Below are 21,601 nucleotides of genomic sequence, written 5' to 3'. Positions count from 1 at the left end.
ATAAAATAAGCCATAGCAGGATTTTTAAGCATTCAAGGAATATAAGCCATACCCCAAAAATAAGACATAGTGATAGGCGCAGCAGCAATGCCGGCCACGGCAAGAGGAGGAGGGAAAAAATAAGACATCCCCTGAAAATAAGCCATGGTGTGTTTTTTTGAGGAAAAATAAATATAAGACGGTGTCTTATAATATGAGAAACACGGTAGCTGAGCAACAGAACTCCCTCTCTCTCCTTTCCCTACACCAGGCTTCCCCAAACTAAGGCCCACGGGCCGGATGCTGCCCGTGAGGCTCTTTTATGTGGCCCCCAGCAACCCCTGCCGCCGCCCGCTCTTAATGGCGCGGCTGCCCACTTCCAGGTGGCTGGAGCATCGGAAACAGCTTATGCGCATGTGCATCATTTCCGGCGCACTTCTGGGTTGGAGAAGCATTGGAAACAGCTTGTGCGCGTGCACAAGTGTCATTTCCAGCGCACATCCGGGTTGGAGGAGGCCCGTACGCATGCGCACAAGCTATTTTCAATGCTCCTCCACCCCGGAAATGCGCCAAAAATAGTGTGTGTGCGTGTGTATGGGCGTGCACTCCCGCACGCTCACTTGTCCTCCGGCCCGCCGCGCAATCAGCGGGGCGGGCACCAGCCCAAAGCCGGGTAAGTTTGGGGATCCCTGCCCTACACCTTCCCAAATTTTCTCCAGAGGGTTGGGGAAACCCCTGAACAGATTTAGGGGTGATGAAGGAGAGGGAGGAGATACTGGCTGTATAGCTCATTGTATAGCTGTATAGCTCATTGGATACTGGCTGTATAGTTCAAAGATCACATATAAACTAATATTGTATCTTTTATTGTAACCCCTGCATGTCAAAGCATAACAACCCAATAATTGTACTAAATTTTTAAACTCTCCTTCTTATGAACATGGCAGCACATGAAAACAGTTGAAAATCCAACACATGAAAAAAGCCCGAGTTCCTTTTCAACCCTCACTATATTCAACAGCTAACAAATGTTTCACAACTGAGGTAATAATTCCAGATTAAGGGCTGGAGTACACGTTACGTTTTGCCACTGGGATGCTGCCAAAACCATCATCCTGCTCATAGCATAGAGAAGTACTTACTGTGTGGACCTCCTCGATCATGTTATGAATTTCCATGCTCCTGTTTTCAGCAGCATCACTGCCATGGCAAACGTAGTTATGTGCTCCAGCCCTAAGAACACCAAATGCAATATGTCCATCATAACTAGGCTCACACCAGATACATTAAGTTCATATACTATAGATAATATTCTGAAAATATACAAGTTGGCTATATTCTTTAGCACATAATTCTCAATTGCCCTTCATGGTACATACAAAGCAGCCAAATTTTCTGTTATGGACTCATGTTCAATGACAATATTTGATAATCATCAGCACATAATGAAACACAGCTTAATTTTGATATATATGTATGACCTTAAGATCAGATCAGATAAGATATCTTTATTGTCATTGTCCCCTTGCGGGAACAACGAAATTACTCGGTTGCTACATCCACTCAGATAAAGCATTCCGCATAATCCAAAATTACAAAACCTAATTAAAAACAGTAAATATAATACAAATAACAAGTAAAATAAGATGACTTCAAAGTCCAGGCTTTCCATTTAAGGCCAGAATCGCTCTAGAGAAGAAACTGTTCCTGAGACGGCTCGTTCTTGCCTGCATAGTTCTATATCTCCGTCCCGATGGCAGGAGCTGAAACAAATGGTGACCAGGGTGCGTTGGATCTCTTGATATGTCTAGTGCTTTTCTTAAGCTTCATTAAGAGTGCAACGGGGAAGTTACCTCTATATGAATTTTTTAAAACGGTAATATGATAATATACCATAAAGAAGGCTGATCGCCGAAGAATTGATGCCTTTGAATTATGGTGCTGGAGGAGACTCTTGAGAGTCCCATGGACTGCAAGAATATCAAACCTATCCATTCTTAAGGAAATCAGCCCTGAGTGCTCCCTGGAAGGACAGATCGTGAAGCTGAGGCTCCAATACTTTGGCCACCTCCTGAGAAGAGAAGAATCCTTGGAAAAGACCTTGATGTTGGGAAAGATTGAGGGCACTAGGAGAAGGGGGCGACAGAGGACGAGATGGTTGGACAGTGTTCTCGAAGCTACGAACATGAGTTTGACCGAACTGCGGGAGGCAGTGCAAGACAGGAGTGCCTGGCGTACTATGGTCCATGGGGTCACGAAGAGTCGGACACGACTAAACGACTAAACAACAACAACAATATGATAATATACACATTTAGTTTCTAGATTCTAGGCAGCTCCATTTAACTAAGATCTTTGATATATGTCAAGATGTTATATCAAGAAGCTTGAAATAAATTTGCTCAGCTCTGGGGTTGCAGACACTTAACTGAAAGGGTTCCAAAACCAAACACAGCTAGAGTTACCATTTCCCACCTGAATCCTGATCAGACACACTTTTGGAAGATTCAAGGCCAGTATAGTGTAGTGGGGAACCAGATATTTTGGACTCCATCCCCCCCCCATTAGATATCAGTGACTACAGAAGACCCTTTGTATCCACAGAGATTTGTATCCACAGACTGTATCTGCATTAGATTTCAATTGTTTTCATATATGATTTGTTGAAAAAATATTTTTATAGATGAAATTGGTTTGCTTTCATCGCTGATGGGATTCCAGTCATAACGGTCAGTAATAGTCGATCAGAGCCAACGTACACAGCGATTAGGGTTGAACTAGGACCTGGGAGACCAGGGCTCAAATCCCCACTCATCTATGAAGCTCAGTGAGTGACCTTGAGCCAGTTACAATCACTCAGTGCAACATACCTCGTATGAGGCTGCTGTGAGGATAAAATGGAGAAGGGGGAATCATGTTCAACACCTTGAGATCCTTGAAAGAATGGTGGGGTTGTAAATGTAATATACAGTAAAAAATATTCACAGTCTAAGTGTATAAAAGTTAGCCTCACTCAAGCTGAGCCAAAGACAAAACATCCACACTGCCAAAGTGATGACAGATCCCTTAGTCACCTATTTGTAGGCTTTCAAATAAGATTTTAATAGATGCATAAATTAGCATGTCCAGAAGAAGTCTGGAGAAATTCTTTCAAATCCTCACTGTATACGCATACAACTATTCAGAATTGAAGGCCTGTATTTTAAATGTGGGACACGGGACAAAGCTTAGGGCTTGCCGATCAGAAGGTTGGCGGTTCGAATCCCCGTGACGGGGTGAGCTCCCATTGCTCGGTCCCTGCTCCTGCCAACATAGCAGTTCGAAAGCACGTCAAAGTGCAAGCAGATAAATAGGTACCGCTACAGTGGGAAGGTAAACGGCGTTTCCATGTGCTGCTCTGGTTCGCCAGAAGCGGCTTTGTCATGCTGGCCACATGACCTGGAAGCTGTACGCCAGCTCCGCTGCAACCCCAGAGTCAGTCACAACTGGACCTAATGGTCAGGGGTCCCTTTACCTACTGTATTTTAAATGTATTTTTTCTATAGAGAAAAGAATTGGTCTTAGTGGACAGATTTAAATATACTGTACAGTAATTCAAAGGTACTATAGAAGCCTTTCAGCACATTCACATTTTACATGCAACACTACACTGAAAAACTTGTATAATTCAATGTTTTACCGTGTTTCCCCCTTTTTAATACGTAGTCATGAAGTAAGCCAGGGCAGGATTTTTAAGCAGTTGTGAAATCTAAGACACCCCCTGAAAATAAGCCATACCTTGTTGCGTTCCTTTAGAGCGCAAGCGCTCGCCTGGCAAGGTAGAGTTACACGGAGGGATGCGGAGGAGGGAAAGCGCTCCCCCATCCCCCATCCCTGCCAGTTTCCATGTCCTGAGGCTGAGCGGCGGCGGGAGGCCCGCGGGTCCTTCCGCGCCGCCGGGGCGACGGACGCCGGCGAGAGCGCTGCTGGCTCCTTCTGCGCCGACGGAGTGTCGTGGGCTGCATGGCCCAAAGCTGAGCGGCGGCGGGAGGCCCGCAGGTCCTTCCGCGCCGCAGGGGCGACGGACGCCGGCGAGAGCGCTGCTGGCTCCTTCCGTGCCGACGGAGTGTCGTGGGCTGCATGGCCCAAAGCTGAGCGGCGGCGGGAGGCCCGCAGGTCCTTCCGCGCCGCAGGGGCGACGGACGCCGGCGAGAGCGCTGCTGGCTCCTTCCGTGCCGATGGAGTGTCGTGGGCTGCATGGCCCAAAGCTGAGCAGTGGTGGGAGGTCCGCAGGTCCTTTCGCGCCACCGGGGTGACGGGCGGCGAGAGCACTGCTGGCCCCTTCCGCCGGATCAAGGAAGCGGCCTGCCGGGTCGGTGCCCAGCAGCGCCGCGCGGAGCAGCAGATCGAGTAAGCGGCCTGCAGAGTCAGCGCCCAGCAGCGCTGCACGGAGCACCGCCTCCTCAATCCAGCTCGGGGCTGCTGGGCACTGACTCGATCTGGTGCTCCGCGCAGCGCTGCTGGGCACCGACCCGGCAGGCCGCTTCCTTCATCCGGCTGAAGGGGCCAGCAGTGCTCCCACTGCCATCCGTCATCCCGGCGGCGCGGAAGGACCCGCGGACCTCCCGCCGCCACTCAGCTTCGGGCCATGCAGCCCACGACGTTCCGGCGGCACGGAAGGGACCAGCAGCGCTTCCGCCGGCGCCCTGGTGGCAGGGAAGGACCCGCGGACCTCCTGCCGCCGCTCAGCTTCAGGCCATGCAGGCCAACCAGACCCAGTAGGCCGCCTCCGGGATCTGGCAGCAGCAGGAGGCGGCTTGCTGCGCGTCCCGAGCCCTGAGCCAGCAGGACCCAGTAAGGAGGTACCGTACTTATAGTAACAATAAAAAAGACACCCCCCGAAAATAAGCCATAGGCTTATTTTCTTGAGTGAAATAAACATAAGACGGTGTCTTATAATGTGGGAAACACGGTACTTCTCTAGAGTAATTTCCAAATAATGTAGTCATGAAAATATTTTAATTAGATTACTATTTCTGCCATAAAATTATGACCATTCACATCAACTTTACAATGAAATCCTAAACGTGCTAGACTGCAAGTTCCCCTCAGTTATACAGCCTTCATTATGTACAAGTATAGATTTTGCATTAGTTACTAATGAGCTAGCTATAATATATTTAAGGTTCAGAGGAATTTGTCTTTCCAAATCAGAATGAAAGATCCTGTATAATCCTGTATAAATATTTTTTTCTATATCATGTTATTGTAATAGTAACAATCATAATATTGCTAGAAACATATTGGGTTGCATCCTGTGAGCAGAACTCTGTTCAAAGGACACTTCTATTTAGGTGGGGGTGGGAAGAGGTAATTTTCCTCCTTTCCTTTCCACTCCTTTCCACAGGAGAGAAAGAATGAGGGACCAGAACAGCATGGGAGGTGGCATGGTGGGGAGCTGGGGGGCTGCAGGGGAAATCAGATAAAATTGCCTTCCTTCTCTTCAGCCTGCATAACCCTCTGCTGGATCTTTGTCCCAAGCCTGGATCCCTCTCATGATATTTATAAGGTGTGAAAGAGCCCTTGTTAGCAATAGCAATAAGGAGATGAGTGGGACAGCTTCATTGTAAATGCTACATGGAATGGCCTTTGCTGATTTGGAAAAGATCTACATCTCATAAAAGACTAAGGAAAGTTAAATATTACTGTTTAGCACAGGGGTCGCCACAATGGTGCCCTCTGGATGTTGTGGGCTACAACTCCCATCAGCACCAGCCAACATAACCAATGGTCAGGCATGGTGGGAGTTGTAGTTCACAACATCTGGAGAGCACCATGTTGGCTGCCCTGGATCTGGAGTACTTCCACCATAACCTCTTTCTTATGCCAGTAATGGATAGAAATGAAAAGTTAAGACATAGGCATTATGCCACTGACACCAGTAATTGCTTACCATGGCATTCCTGGTGGGAGACCCAATAAAGTATAAATAAATCTACTCTGTACTCCCTCCAACTAATATGGTTCCGAAATGCCCCAGATTTCTATCTTATATGTAAAACTGAGGAATAACCTAATCAGTAAAAACTCCTAAAAACCAGCACCACAAAATTCACACTCTTCATTCTGGCAAATTTTAACACTGGCTACATTGAACTTTCAATTTATTCACCTACCAGTTCTATAGGCTATTAGTGCAAAACATTTCCCCAGATTATTATATCTATTAGATCAGGCATTCCCAAACTGCGGCCCTCCAGATGTTTTGGCCTACAACTCCCATGATCCCTAGCTAACAGGACCAGTGGTCAAAGATGGGAATTGTAGTCCAAAACATCTGGAGGGCCGAAGTTTGGGGGTGCCTGTATTAGATCATTCCAGTTGATTACTGCCTAGTTGCCATTTGTGTTTAACTGTTCAATTGCCAAATACCATTGCTTTAGTCTTGGCAAAATTCACACATAACGGTAAAGGTAAAGGGAACCCTGACCCTTAGGTCCAGTTGTGACCGACTCTGGGGTTGCAGTGCTCATCTCACATTATTGGCCGAGGGAGCCGGCATACAGCTTCCATGTCATGTGGCCAGCATGACAATAACTGTTCCTTATTGCATACTTCCCCAAATGATTTCAACAATATCCTTGTGTCAGTTAGGGTCTGGGATAACAGAACCACATTGTCTGTGAATAGCAATACATTTAGTTTCCATGTGCCAACAACTGCTAAAAAGTTTGATTTATCAGCTAGTTGATCAATGATGCCATTCACATATATGCTGAGCAAAAAGGGGGCTAGTAAATTGTTTTGTCTTACCCCTCTGGTTGAACCAGTTTCCTCTGACAACTGGCATTCTCTGTCTACTCTGATATGAACTTTGGTGCCTGCATAAAAGTTTTTAATTAGAATCAACAGGTGTCTTGTACATCCCAACTCTCCATAAAATCTATTTATTTATCCTGTCAAGGACTGAGATCAGATCAACAAAAGCAGCATGTATATTTCCTAGGGCCACCTACATCTCTCTCTCTCTCTCTCTCTCTCTCTCTCTCTCTCTCTCTCTCTCTCTCTCTCTCTCTCTCTCTCTCTCTCAAATGACTAGTTACAGGTAGGTAGCCGTATTGGTCTGATGTAGTCGAAACAAAACAAAAAATTCCTTCCAGTAGCACCTTAGAGACCAACTAAGTTTGTCATTGGTATGAGCTATCTGAAGAAGTGTGCATGCACATGAAAACTCATACCAATGACAAACTTTGTTGGTCTCTAAGGTGCTACTGGAAGGATTTTGTTGTTGTTGTTGTTGTTGTTTCTCTCTAATGATTTAGAACAAAGCACTGATCTATGATTGGCTTCCCATGCCAGAAGCCTGCTTATTCATCCCTAATATTATTATCTGCCCAATCTTCAGCCTTGTCCAATAGATAGTTTGTGGGTAATTTGGGGAAAACATCCAAAAGGCTCACTGGGTGGTGACTGACTAGGAGAGGTTTGCCCCCTTTCTTAAAAATTGGGACCACAATATTTTGTTCCCATTCCTTTGAGCAATCTACCAGTGCAGTTAACATATGTAAGGGGTTTTGCTTATACAAGGGCCCATCAGTTTGAATTATCCAGAAACATCTCTGGCAGGAGCATAGCTTCCCCAGAGGTTTTGTGTCTACACAGGTAAGATATTTATATATATTTAAAATATATTTATAGAGCACTATTCTATAAAAAGGGGGACCCAGGTGGCGCTGTGGTTAAACCACTGAGCCTAGGGCTTGCTGATCAGAAGGTCAGCGGTTCGAATCCCTGTGACGGGGTGAGCTCCCGTTGCTTGGTCCCAGCTCCTGCCAACCTAGCAGTTCGAAAGCACGTCAAAATGCAAGTAGATAAATAGGAACCGCTACAGCGGGAAGGTAAACGGCGTTTCCATGTGCTGCTCTGGTTTGCCAGAAGCGGCTTTGTCATGCTGGCCACATGACCTGGAGGCTGTACGCCGGCTCCCTCGGCCAATAATGCGAGATGAGCGCGCAACCCCAGAGTCGGTCACGACTGGACCTAATGGTCAGGGGTCCCTTTACCTTTATTCTATAAAAAATATCAGAACATAAAACCATACAGTAGAAGCATATTAAAAAGTTAAAAATTGCCTATTCAGAGACACCACACTAAGTTATGCCTACCCTTGATTAATAAAACTTATGGATATTTCATCCAACAGAGCAACCAATGTACACCTCCCTAAATTCTGCCTAAATTCATTCACCGCCATATTATACTGAGATTGTAAACTAGCTGGGAGTGTAAGCCAGGAAGGCCACCCGCTCCACCTAAAGTTCACCTCAGTCATGATAGCCCTAGGGTGGCCTTGGTAGCCCACCATCTCTCTTGTAAAATTTCTGAGATAATGTATGCAAAGTATCTTGTATATTAATCATAATCCAGAGTATACAAGTGTTATAGCTTGGTCTTTAAACCTCTTTTGTTGTCCACCAGTACAGTGGTACCTCACAAGGCGAATGCCCTGCAAGACTAATTTTTCGCAAGACAAATGCGTCTTGCGATCTGATGGTGACTCGCAAGACGAATTCGTTTTGTGAAAAATCCATCTTGCGAATCGCGGTTTCCCACAGGAATGCATTGAACTTTAATTAATGTGTTCCTATGGGCAAAAAAAGAAATTCAAAAGCATTCCTATGGGAAACCGCGATTCGCAAGATGAATGTTTCGCAAAACAAATTGACTCGCGGAACGAATTAAATTCGTCTTACGAGGCATCACTGTATTTTGCTTTCCATTCCTGACTAGAGCAATGCCAGCACCCATTGTGGAAATATGTATTCTTACACCATGTCTAAAACAATCATGACAGACAGACATTGGATAATTTCCTTGCATAATGCTGAGCTCCATATGCCAATAGACAGCGAAAGTTTAACATTAATATGTGAAGGTATCTTAACCTAATGACTAACCAACCTCTCTGAAAAAAGTCAATATATTATGACTAATCAACCTCTCTGTTTCAGCAAGAGTAATTTCAACTGGGTTTTTATTTTTGACCTGCTTAACATAACAAACACATTCCATTCAAAATACCAAGTAGCAAAATTTACAAAAGGATAAAATCATATTCTGCCCAATCTGGTCACGCTGCTTAATTCTTTCTGCTTGGTACACACCTAAAAAGTTTGCCTAAAATAGCCTTTCCAATTATGCCCAGCAGCAGAAGACAGAATAACTCCATCTTTCACCCAGATTTCAAGGGACCCATAGCAGTATCAAGAGATGTATAGAGTGCTTTAGAATCCACTTTTTGTTCTTGACTCAACTTCTCATCATTCACAATACAGTCATACAGTACCTTGTTTTGCGACCGGGATCCGTTCTGGAGCCCTGGCCACTAGCAAAAAAGGACACAGGGTCTGCGCCTGCGTGAAGTGCAATTTGCGCTTCTGCGCATGCAGCAAACCCGGAAGTAACCCATTCCAGTACTTCCAGGTTTGCCACGGATGTTCACCGGAATGGACGCTAGACGAGGTGGACATTCACGAAGGTATTACTGTATCAGTAAAGAAAAATAATCCTTGGGGTTTTTTCCCCGGAGGTGCATGCCAGTAGCAGGCGTGGCCAGAGGTAAAAATGGATGGAACCAGAGGCAAAAGTAGGTGGGGCAACAGATGCACCTTGTGATTTTTACAGTAGGTTACACAAAAACCAGATGTTCCAACACACCACCCCCTCCCCTTCTCCATCCAGGCAAGGAAGAGGCACTATCACAGTTCAATAGCATATTCCAACCTGTTCAAGAAGGGTGTGACCTGGGGAAAGAGGTTGTTGCCAGGGAGAGTAGAGTCCCTATGACCAGATAGAGGACCAGAGAGCCACATTTGTGCCCCCAGGACTGAGGTTCCACACACAGGGACTAAAAGTAACACATCACAAGCCTAGCTCTATCTACTGTACTATCCCATGTTGCTGCATACCATGAGTGGAGCTTGCTGAAGAATGTGGTTGCTGGTACTAGGAAATAAAAACATCAAAACAAGGTCAATAGGACAGAGAGCTACATGCAGTACAACCTCAATTATAAAGTCCCTAGTCCCTGTCCAGCCATGCAACTAGTCTTCTTCTTGCTACTTAGAAGAAGCACAATGTCTGGTGGTCATTTATTACTGCAACAAAAGCTTCTTTAATAAATTCAGTGAAGCCTTGTAAGTGGGAAAATCCATTGATATAAGCAAGCCATCAACACTTAAAAGCTTTTACTTAGCTGTTGGATCATCATATTTCCCACAATCCTCAGTTAGAGCAGGTCTTAATGAGCAAAAAACATTCAGCATATGCTTATACTTTGTAGTTTTCTGGCTACCCCAGTCATATGGCAAAAGCCTATATGAACATATGGGAGACAGCATAGTGTGCAAATGTGCTCATTTATCTTTGAAGCTAAAGAATTGTTTCAGACCATTAAAGCTTCTAGAAAGAGACTACAAAACAGGTGTGTCTAATTCAAACAAATAAATGGTTCAACACAGATTAAAATAAAATACAGGAAAGATCTAAAGATAATGCTGGTATGTTCATTCTGTTTTTAAAGTTATTCCTTCTATTTAGTGTAAACCATAAGATATGGGATCTGCTATGGGTCCCAAATGCACTTGAGCCAAGTCCAGTCCAGAAATCAGTTAGGTGTTTTTAGAAGACATTCTGTAGCACTTGACTCAACTAAACTACTCATTCCTGCAACAGCACTCTAGACAATGAAATGTTTGGAGCTATGTACAGCATATACTATATGAGCACGTGATCACAGGGCATCCTACACAGAAGATCCATGCAGCTGTTCTCTTTAAACATCAAAAGATACCACACTCTAGTAAAACCCACTGGATAAAGTGAACATGCCTAAAGCTAGTATGAAATCAAAATAATCTTTCAGTACCTACCGAAAGCTAAACTGAACAGTTTTCCATAATAAATGAACCAGTTCATAAATGAACCAGTTCGTAATATCCCAAGCAGTGCCAGCAAATAAAAGTGTTCCTTCTTATTCCACAAAGTTTGTGCTAACTCACACAACAGATTTCTCCAACAACACATCTCATCTTTGACACAAGTCCTAGGGATAAAAGTAACAAGTGAAACAGGAAATCAAACTGCTAAAATCTGTATGATGAATGCAGCATTTTTTCTAACAGCTGCAAATCACATGAATTGCTGCCATCCATAAATATAATCACCCAACTTGTAAGCTGTCATCCATATTAACAAGTGGAATGACTGGGACCACACACATGTATGAACACTAATGTGCACTGCACACATTCTAAGGTACTGCTAGAAGGTCAACTTCTAATTAGCAAATATAAATTACAAGACACTCTTGGAAGGCACCAAGGTAGGTCCCATTGTTGATTGCATCTACAAGGAAATGAATTACACAGGGATATTAGATAACCACACTGCACAACTAAGAAAAAGAAAAGGAATTAAACTAATGACATATACAAGGAACTAGCTGGCAAAAAAAGAAGCTAGCTAGTATTAAAGCGGCAAGAGACAAGATTTAAGACAAGTCAATCCAGAAATAAATGCATCGCAAACACATTCCAAAATCAAGTCATACTTCAAAAGTCTCTAATTAATTCAATATTTTCATCCAACAGAGCAACCAATGTACACCTCCCTGCATGTCTGCCTAAATTCATTCACCGCCATATTATACTGAGATTGTAAACTAGCTGGGAGTGTAAGCCAGGAAGGCCACCCGCTCCACCTAAAGTTCACCTCAGTCACGATAGCCCTAGGGTGGCCTTGGTAGCCCACCATCTCTCTTGTAAAATTTCTGAGATAATGTATGCAAAGTATCTTGTATATTAATCATAATCCAGAGTATACAAGTGTTATAGCTTGGACAAGGATTCTTTTAGTGTTGCAGTACAATGCTGTTAAAACAAAACAGATTTCAAGAAAGTTATTACTAATCAACATGGTTAACAGGTAAAAAGGAAACACATAAATTATGTCAGCAACACAACAAAATAAAAATCATTTATCACTTTACATCGCCCTATGCAACGTTTACAGATATGAAAAGGTATTTAGTAGCCATATTCTTTTCCTCCTCTGTTTTTTTCTGGTTGCAATGCAAATAAAACTTAGTTTCAGTTACTGTCCTTTAGCTCAAAATCACAAGGACAGATCTATTGGAATAGGTAAAAATAGCACTACTGAAGATGCCAAAGGAGAATCTTTCCACTATATGGCCACTGCTTAGACTGCAACATCAGCTGGCTTTCTTTTTATAACCCTTTGGCTACATATACCGTATATATGAACTACAGCTAACACTGTAAATTTGTGAAGGTTGAGAAGGAAGACTCAACTCTGCATCTTCATTCAACTCTGCTCTTTATATTTTCCAAGATTAAGTCCTATTTCAGGACCCATTTGTTTGTATGATCTTTGGAAATAAACATGCATGTAAAAAAAACAAACCCGTGTTTCTTGTCTGATTCAGGCATACCATAGCTAAAATTCACTTCTACAGAGCCACAAGTGCTTCCAAATATTGATGAGTGTGACACCACTTGTGATCCTCCAAATTAAATGCAACTAAAGATGCACAATAAACTTTGTGTTTCTCCTAGGATTTCAGTAACAAGGGAGCTGTCATTCACCACAACTGGTGGGACCCATATATAGTTTGGTTGGGTGGGGAGAGGAAACTATAACTTATTCTACTGCAAGACATCAGTATGAAAGACAGAAGTAAAGGAAAGAGCAAAGTTTCTCCAGTTCATGAGTTGAGCATCCTCTTCCTCACCTACAGCAAGTTTCCCAACAGTGTTTCCTAAGAATATGGCTTTGGGGAAACTTTGTACCCTCCCAAATACTCATTGTATAACCACTAGAAATTGAAATAGTATCAAATCACACAGAATACAGTATGTAACAGATTTCTCATGAGCTACTAAGTATATTTGGGGGAAGGGATATTCCTCAGTACTGCTCCATAAATATGCCACTGTCATGTTTTCATGGTGGTAAAAACCAAAGCTATTGCAGCAGCTGAGAAATCAAATGCAGTATTTAGGATTGCTGGCACAAATGTGAGTCCACTTACTTGTATCCACAATTACCTAGGATAGATACATCTTCTAGCCACCAAAAAAATGTTTCTGTGTTTTAGCAAAAAGCTCTATGATTTACGGTATGCTGTGGTTAAGCCAACAGTAGAAAGTACACCTTAAGATAAAGGCTTTGATACCATATCTATACTATACCTCGTTACGAAATTAGTTTAAGCATGTAAAGAGAACAATCTCCTTGCCCTTCCCAAGCCACTTAACATTAAGAAACAAAAAGATGCAATTCTCCCTCTCCCTTCTTCTGTTTAGTTCCCCCTTCACCACTACTATTCAGCTAAGCAAAGTCAAGACTGATTTCAAGATTTTAGCTCACTCTCTTCCCTTTGAAAAATTACAAAGTAAAATGCCACACTGAAGCCCTTGGGTCTAAAACCCTAAACCAGATTTAATTACTGTTAGTACCACACCCATCTGGTAACTCAGTGAACCAACCTCACTCAGTTCACAATCTAAAAATATACAAGATGTCCCAAGTGTTCTAAAGTGATACTATGTGCAATGAATAGAACACATTACTTATTGATATAATTTTATTAGGATTTGCCAGATCTCAAGCAATTTTGGTTATACCACAACTGCACTGGAACACCAAGTTGCACACTAAGCAACAATACTGTCATACACTTAAAATAATTCATGCAGCACTGAAAAGCCTAACACACAGCAGCAGCAGCATCTAACAAAGTGACTCTATAGAGTAACCTAAAATGGAATATACAGTGACTGAAATGCCAATTATCCACAACTTTTCACAAGTTAAAGCCAGACTTATTTGATTTGATTTTGATCATATTTATATTTCCTGCTCCATCTAAGGAACAGTCAAGGCTTTGCCTTAAAAAATCCAAAAAAACGCTGCTCCAAAAGTACAGCAGCAGGACACAGCGTCACTTATAGCTGCAAACAAACTTAGGGATCCATTTGTTATTGCACTTCTCAAAGGAGCAGTGAGATATATTTGCATTATAATCAAAAACTTCAAAGATAACTTTTGCAATAAACCTCCAATGTTAGGTTGGCAGCAACAATATTCTGTAATGAAAATATCAGCTACTGTCAAAAGAGGTTATTAACCAATTCTCAACTCTGAAAAGGTATTCATCATACTACAGCATATAACTTCTCATGCTTAAGAAGGTTTTGGAATAATATAAAGTGGTTTTATTGCATAGTTCCAGTAAAATAATTTCGGCATGGTATACAAATCATCTAGCAACATCACATGCCAGTTACTGAAACATTTTACATCTGTATAGCAGCAGCTTTCCAAACAAAATAGCAATGTACAAAAAATAAATTATTCAAGAAGCATAACCAACACCACTTGAAATTAAAATCTTAACTATAAGTTAAATCTTAATTTTGGACCAGGATGACTAACCTATGGCCCTCCAGATGCTGCTGGATTACAACTCCAACCATCCCTGACCATTGGCCTGTTGGAAAAACGCACTTGGGGAGACGGCGACCCCCCCAGGACCATGCTGGCTAGGTTGATAGGAGCTGCGTCAAACAACCTCTGGAGGTACACCAAAACAGAAGTCACCAGACCCTTATATATAGTGAGAGGGTGGGGAGGGGTATTACTCAGAAGGGTGGTGGGAATGGGTGACCCATTCCCTTCTGAGTAGTACCCCTTCCTACCCTCTCACTATATATAAGGGTCTGGTGACTTCTGTTTCAGTGTATCTAAAGAAGTGTGCATGCACATGAAAGCTCATACCAATGAAAAACTTAGTTGGTCTCCAAGGTGCTACTGGAAGGATTTTTTTTATTTTGTTTCGACTACAGCAGACCAACACGGCTACCTACCTGTAACTAGAACCTGTGGAGGATCACAGATTCCACACTCAATTTCAAAACAGAAGAATACATGATTAACAGTGTAATTAATCCTAACTTTGTCTACTTAGAAGTCCTACTGAATTCAATGAAGCCTATCCCCAGGTAAGTGGAAATAGGATTGCAGGCTAATTCATGCAACGTTGGAATGTGCTACACAGTTAAGGACACTACAGCATGTATCAACTTCAGGCAGGCAAACCAATGGCCTAGCCTAGGACTATCTACTTTGGCATCACATCTACCAAGGTTTCTAGAAGAGATTTTTTTAAGCCCTTCTATCTAAGATACTCTGATCAGTGATTCCAGAGATTAGACTTGGCACTTTATATGCTTGTAAACTGCCAAGAATTCTATTTTGGCATTTAGCTATGTACAAAATAAACAAACAAATACGCAAAACATTTGATAAGGTATCTTCTGAAAAGCTATGTTCTCTCTTAAAATAGATGCAACACATTCAAAAATATTTGCTTACCTAGGATTGCACCATTTGTGTGTTTTAAAACTGGAAATTTCCCAAGTCTACGCTATTTCCCAAGTACTGTAGGTTACAATCCTATGGACACTTACTTGGAAAGTAAAGCCACTTTCAAGTAAACATTGATGACTCAGCCAATACTCATTAGAAATAGTCTGTAATAGACTACAGAAATAGAAATCATGTACTTTCCCACTCCAAGCCAAAACAACCACCGCCAACAAAAGGAACTCAAGACAACCCTGCTTATCACTGACTTGATTTGCATTACTTAACTATGTGAGATACACAAATCAATGCCAGTTCATGACAAAGAAAATCTAAGTAGGCTCGCATAAAGACTCCTTGTCTCCTACCTCTACAAAGATAGCCAGAAGACTGATGAAAGAAGTTCTCCCCAGGTGTTTATGTCTTCACCTTCACTTACCCGCACAGACTTAAGCAAGTAAGCTGTGATATAGCCTCCTCTTTTCCACCTTTCTTAAAGCAACCAAGAACACATCTAGATCACACACGGGGAAAATATGGGAATCCCCATTCCGCAACCTCTCCTCACTCCCTAGCGATGACCTCATTTCTGAAAGTTTCTAATCGCGCGTTTCAAATTATTTCCAATGCAATTCAGAGACTATCCAGGACGCAAAAGGCTCCGTCCAGACTCCAGAGGATGCTGCAGCTACGACGGAGGCAGGCAAACGCATTTCAAACCACACCGGCTCCGGATAACTAACCCACTGCCCAAATCGACACAAACTTCAACTCATGGCAGAAAAAGACGAAGCGCTGGCTACTTTTGAATCAGCAGGCGTTTTAGTCACAACAGGAGCCCGAAGACCCAGCCTGAAAGCATCAACCCGGCAAAAGAAAAGCACCGACTCGCTGACTTGCGCAGCGACGGCAGCAGCATCCATTCCTACCCTTGTCAACGTCGCGAAGGAGCCGCTGCTGCATCACATTATTGGACGCCAGCAAAAGAGAAGCCTGCGCTGCTTGCCTCATACCCCACACCCGTTCCCTGAAGGGGCAGGACAGCACGCTTTCCTCACCCGAACCAAATTTTTCAAAAAAAAAAAAATGAGGAAGGAGAAAGCAAGCGAGAAACAAACAAACTAAAAGTGGGTAGGGCCCGACAGTCGGGTAGCGTCAAAAGCTGACTACGGAGGCAGTTTTAGCAGCTGCAAACTGAGCGCCCCGTCTAAACTGCCGGAGAAAAGCGACGCCTATGCGAGCAGCGGGGAATGGGGAGAAGCAGCCCAGCGCCGAACCCGAGCGAGCGCGCAGCATCCCCGTCTCAGTCTCGGGACAGGCGGGACTCGCGGGCGGACACAGCCGTCCAACCTGGGCGGCTCCGTCCGCACAGGGATCCAGACGCCGAGCACAACGGAGGCTGCTGGAGCAGCTCCTTCGCGGCCGCCCCCTTCCCAGTGTCTCCGGGCTTTCCTAGCCCCCCGCTATACTACTCTCTCTCTCTCTCTCTCTCTCTCTCTCACTCTCTCTCACACACACACACGCGCCTCGACAAGACGGCGCCTTCCGCATCTCTTTGGACAACCTCAGCTCTTTCCCGGGGCTCCGGCTGCGACACTCCCGCCCTCCCAGCCGCGAAACCAGTCCGGTACCTGTCCGCCTCTCTCGGGTGCCTTCGCCGCCGCCTCCGCCGCCGCCGCCTCCTCCAGCTCCGACTGCTCTTCCCTCACTCCCAGCCGCCCACTCCGCTCCCCATCTAAAATGGCCGCCTTACTAACACCGAGACATTTATTCCAAAGCCATCCAAGCTCTCGGAGCTCGAGTCCTCGCGCCTGGAGTGCCGAGTCCTCGATGGCTGGAGCAGCCTCTCTCCCGGCCCAGCCCCTTTTCCTCCTCCCTAGGATTGTCCGCCTGTCTCGCCGCCGCCATTTGAAACGCGTGCTTTCAAATGGGCATCGCAAATGCCCTTGTGAGGCGGGGGGGGGCGGGGGCGGCTTCCCAGGCCGGGATAAGCACAGCGGATACACGGTGCTCTCCCCAGCCCCCGGAGTTGGATCCGTGGCATCTCCCCGGTCTTGTCTAGACTAGGATTAAGCTCTCCAGATGTCCCTTGTTTGCAAGGATTCCTCCTTCGGAGCATCCCAAGGAGCATAAGAGAGCGGAGCTTGCTATCGCTCTTCTTTTCTAGTTGAATTCAGGGAACGTACCGCTCCCTACCTCTGCATTATGTCTCCCCCTTAGTTTTATATCTGCTAAAAAATGGAAGATGTAAGAGAGCAGCGTAACCAAAACTGGCAAAGAGCTGAAGTGGGTATAGATGCAGAACTACTACTTAGCGCACCAGCTGAGTTTTTAATCAGCAAAGTGGCCCCATGCTGCGTTTGTCCTCCTGCGAACTCAATTCAGTAGCAAGATTCTGCTGATTCTCACCTAGACTAAAGAGGATAAGTGTGATCGGCCAGAAGGAGCTCTGAGTACAAAGTGTTCCCAGTCATGTAGAAGAGGCTATGGCTATAGAGCTCTCTTGACATCTCCCGTTATCCCCCTATATGTCCAATGCCCTTGCAGAAATACAGGAGGGCTCTTTCAGATCTCATGAACATGTTGGCTAGACTGCCAGCTCCCATCATCCCTAACCATTGGTCATGCTGATGGGAGTTGTAATTCAGCATCTGGAGAACTACAGTTTAGACATCCCTGCAGGGTTGCTGGTTGTATTGAAACAAATGCATGTAGGTTGGGCACAGAGCCTACCATCAAAATGTCATGTCTCTCCTCTATGTTCAGAACATTTGTAAGGAGCTGGTTTGAAGGCAGTGATGGGCCGCTAAGCTGACTTCTTCAGTGTCATACAACAGACTGTGGGGAAAATAGGGTTTCAACCTGAACTTTCCAGAAACATACTATACACTATTCCACTCTTCCTCCTGGACTGCAACTGCAAAGCATACATAAATAGCTTAACACAGGTTCATTACTCTATGTGTAATGTGTAACCATCATATACTTGTAGTCTGCCTATTGTCTGGTTGCAGGTGCACAATCAAGGATGTCAGTTCAGAACTCCACATTCCATTGTTAAATATGCATTAGCCTTTTCTTTAACCTATCCATCCTAATTGTTAGCTTTGGAGGTAAATAATCCACATCAGATTAATTTGAATAAGCACATGGAATGTTAAAAAGTGTGATAAAATGTTATGGAGATTTTTCACCTTCTAAATGCAGGTTTATGAGGAAATATCTAAATAGCACGTATTTTTTAAAAAAGAAAAAAAACATTTAAATCGATCTTTTAGCAAGTACTGTACAACTTTTTACTGCAGCCATGGCAGTCCACAATAATACGTAATTAAAGCAACACCAAGGATAGTAATCAACTAGGTTTTACTCAAAGTAGACCCACTGAAATTAATGAGCATGACTGGTCCACTAATTTCAACAGATCTACTCTGAGTAAAACTTAGTTGACTACCACTGCAACTTAATAACACATCAAAAGCTAACAATAAAATATGTGTCCTAGCAACCGACAGCAATGATTTATGTACACTAAATCATCAGATACTTTTCTAATTGCTAGACACCTGGCAGAATAAGAAAATATTCACCCTCTGAATCAATACAAGAACAAAACTAGAGAGGTATTCCTGCAGAGCAGGGGTGGGGAACTTTTTTCAAGGGCGGGGGGGGGGGGGAGAGAATGTGCAGGGAATGAAAAAGCCTGAGGAAATGTAAATGTCTTCACCTGGTGCCAAAATGATATCCAAGTAGGCTCCAGATGAACCTCCCTGGGAGAATGAATCATGGTCAAAAGTACCACTGCCACACCATGTGGTCCCTTTCCCTTGTAGCCACTTTGCACACTTAGAAACCCTGAGATTCTTCTGAATATAGAGTGATTAAGACATTTTCTAAATAGGTGAATAAATTTGAACTTGTTTAGAAGCAGATGCTTGGACCGGAGCTATGCAATTTCCCCCTTCATAGCTTGGGCAATGCCTTTTCCAGATATTCCTTGTGTTCTATAGCTTATCTAACAACTAGTTAACCCCAGTAAACTGACATCTTATTAAAAAACAGAGAGCTCAAGCATGTCCAAAATCTTGAAGAACTACAGTTTTGCATGTAGGGCACATTTTGCATCTTTAACTGGCCACTCAACATGGCTGTAGTTGGAGCCAGGTTATTTGAAGGATTACTTACATCCATATGAACCAGGCCAGGTTGCAAGTTTGTTATCAGAGGCCCCATTTATTGGACCATCAATAAAACCAGATAGCTTGGTGGGTGCAAGAGACATGCCTTTTCAGTCGTGGTCCTGGCTTTTAAACGGGCTTTGAAAGCCCATTTGTTTCAAATATGCTTTATCTAGTATGTGGGCTGGCTTTGAATTATTAATGGTTATTTTTATTAGCCTTAAATTGTGATCTTTAATTAATTTTAGGGATTACTAGGCTGGAATTCTTTTAAATTTTATCAATTGCTGGTTTACCTAAGTTTTAGTCTTTTAAAATATTGTTGTAAATTTCTTTTTATGTTGTAAACTGCCACAGGTTACGTGTATGATTTTAGATGATAAAATAATATCCCCAGTTTCCTTTTATTCTCTGTAATGCATTGTAAAGGGCTTTGGCTATATACAATAAAAATTGATTGATATTAATTAAGAGATAGACAAAAGTCAAATGTTGGACAATTTTAGAGTAATTAGTGTTTCATAGGTTTTTCTCCAACCAATGGGAAAGAAATGCAGAGAAGAAAGGGTATAATGAGTAGATCAGGAATATACTAGCCAGCTGGTATGAAATAAAAACCAAGATTCCAAAGATATGCTTGATAATTGTAAACTGTAAACTATCCTCACTAAAATATATACACATTTGATAATAATATTGAATCATTCCTACTTCAACAAGTAGAATGTTTCATTAATGTTTAATATTCAAGCACAGGGGGATGAGATATTTCACAATTTTCTATTTTCACTAAGACAGGAATGAATAACTTGTGGTCCTCTGGATGTTGATGGAATCTAGTTCCCATCAGTCCCAACCAGCGTGGTCAATGATGAGTGATGATGGAAGCTGTAGTCCAGTAACAACTGGAGGGTCACAAGCCATCCCATTTCATTCTTAGGTTAAGTGTAGGCAATACAGTTTCTGGATTTACAGTGATGTCATCTAGGATTGTTGATGGATGGTTATGTTTTGGCTCTCACAGTACCTTATGTAACTTCAGAAGTTGGTGGAAGGCAATGAAATATGTTGGGGACAGCACAAAATGTGCCTGGGAGCCTGTGCCATAAGTAAATATCACTATGCTTTCTCTAATACTATTTATCCCTAGTAAAGGACAGGACTCTTAAGCTTCCCATTGAATATACTAATTTGCAGATGGTATGGAAACTCTTATTGCTATGGAGTAAATAAATTCTTGCTCTTCCTTCTTTTGTTCTCCGACAACACATGCTTGCAAGGAGATGCAGGAAAGCCTTTTATTTTCTAGGCCCTGGATACGGCTTGGGAATGGACTAATCTAGATCCATTTCAGTCCGGCTTTCGCACTGGTCATGGGACCGAGACGGCTCTGGTCGCCTTAACAGATGATCTCCGTAGACAGCTGGATCGAGGTGGGTCGGGACTGCTGATTCTTTTAGATTTGTCAGCAGCCTTCGATATGGTCAATCACGAACTTTTAGACCACCACCTTGCCGACGTGGGGATTCAGGGCATGGTCCAACAATGGCTGCATTCCTTTATCTTAGGTCGGGGACAGAGGATGGCACTAGGGAGGGAGTTGTCGCCGCGGCACTCCTTGGTGTATGGAGTCCCGCAAGGCCCAATGCTTTTTAATATCTTTATGCGCCCCCTTGCCCAGATTGTCCGGAGTTTTGGGCTGGGTTGTCATCAATATGCTGATGACACCCAGATTTATCTGTGGATGGACGGCTGCCCTGCCTCAGCCCCGGACACACTGACCAAGTGCTTGGAAGCTGTGGCTGGATGGCTATGTGGGAGCCGGTTGAAGCTAAATCCTTCGAAGCCAGAGGTCCTCTGGCTGAGTCGGGACGACATGGGGTTGGGGGAGCCAACCCCCATCTCTTGCAGGGGCTCAATTAGTGCCAGCGCCTTCTGTCAAGAGTCTGGGTGTAACCTTTGACGCCTCTCTCTCCATGGAGGCACAGGTTGCAGCCACAGCTAAGGTGGCATTTTTC

General features: G+C 43.6%; 1 protein-coding gene across 10 annotated transcripts in view; it reads right to left on the bottom strand.

Annotated features, from left to right (window-relative positions):
* The window catches only part of RAF1 (Raf-1 proto-oncogene, serine/threonine kinase), a 77,292-nt gene that overhangs the window by 32,401 nt on the left and 23,290 nt on the right, over positions 1-21,601 (bottom strand). For 2 of the 10 annotated variants that reach the window (XM_035106244.2, XM_035106248.2), the window contains exons 1-2: positions 17,037-17,341; positions 1,122-1,212 (exon numbers count right to left, since the gene is read on the bottom strand). The exons of 1 other annotated variant lie outside the window; for it this stretch is intronic. The gene's annotated coding sequence lies outside the window, so the exon portion shown is untranslated. Of the gene's footprint in view, positions 1-1,121; positions 3,643-15,414; positions 16,328-17,036; positions 17,342-21,601 lie in introns of those variants that run through there. 7 more of the 10 variants (XM_035106241.2, XM_035106246.2, XM_035106243.2 and 4 more) reach the window with 5 other exon arrangements.

This window comes from Zootoca vivipara, chromosome 2 (assembly GCF_963506605.1).
Source record: "Zootoca vivipara chromosome 2, rZooViv1.1, whole genome shotgun sequence".
NCBI classification, from domain to species: Eukaryota; Metazoa; Chordata; class Lepidosauria; order Squamata; family Lacertidae; genus Zootoca; species Zootoca vivipara.
The sequence above is the reverse complement of the archived record's forward strand: the minus strand, read 5'-3'. Positions and strand labels throughout refer to the sequence as shown.